The sequence below is a fragment of the Penaeus monodon genome, chromosome 33 (assembly GCF_015228065.2).
Source record: "Penaeus monodon isolate SGIC_2016 chromosome 33, NSTDA_Pmon_1, whole genome shotgun sequence".
NCBI lineage: Eukaryota > Metazoa > Arthropoda > Malacostraca > Decapoda > Penaeidae > Penaeus > Penaeus monodon.
This window is the reverse complement of record NC_051418.1, coordinates 26,183,234-26,183,508: the sequence shown is the minus strand read 5'-3', so window position 1 is coordinate 26,183,508 and position 275 is coordinate 26,183,234.

Sequence of the window (275 nt, the reverse complement as noted above, 5' to 3'; positions counted from 1 at the left end):
ATTCTTTAGAACTCAGTATGGGTAATTCAGATATTTGTTACAATTCTTGTTTAGCTATACATGCCTTTTTTTTAATACTTAAGTATATAGTGCATGAGAAAAAAAGAGAAAAAAAAATTGGCAGGGAGACATGTACATGTGGATATTATTGGTCACTCTTCAAGAAGTATCATTCAAAAGGGCAATCCTGAACCAATGTGACCATATACACTCCACTGTATTCTTTTTATGACAATATGGTAAATACAGTGGGACTCTACATTCCATTGAGACTA